Source organism: Penaeus monodon, chromosome 33, assembly GCF_015228065.2.
Source record: "Penaeus monodon isolate SGIC_2016 chromosome 33, NSTDA_Pmon_1, whole genome shotgun sequence".
NCBI classification, from domain to species: Eukaryota; Metazoa; Arthropoda; class Malacostraca; order Decapoda; family Penaeidae; genus Penaeus; species Penaeus monodon.
Window position 1 is genome coordinate 23160678 of NC_051418.1, and position 476 is coordinate 23161153.

Consider the following 476-nt stretch of genomic DNA (forward strand, 5'->3'; position numbering starts at 1 on the left):
AACATCGTTTTCCCGAAACTCTTACTTTCCTTCTCTTCTCCTTCCTTCTCTCCATTCCCATCCCTCCCATCACCTCCTCTCACTCTTTCTCCATTCTTCCCCTCCCCCCCCCGTCCCCTAGTTTCCTCCTTCCTCTCCCCTCTTCGCTTCCTCTCCCCTTTACCTTCGGTTCATTACAAACAAAAAAGGGGAAACTTGCCTTACACGGTAACCTCTTCGCATCGGCCATTTCTGAGTGCATTCATCCTGTCCCCTCTTTTCACCCTCCTCTGTCTCCTCTCCCCTCGTACGCCTCTCACCCCCCACCCCCCCTTTCTAGCTCATAATTTTCAGCCAACATTTTTTGTTTGTGGTGCCGAATGTTGATACGAGCACTTTGAATGTGTTAAATGGTGTCTCTATTTTGAAATTGTTTGGAGGCACGCAGGAGTATTGTGGATATTAAATGTACTACTTTTTATAAGGAATTTTAGATT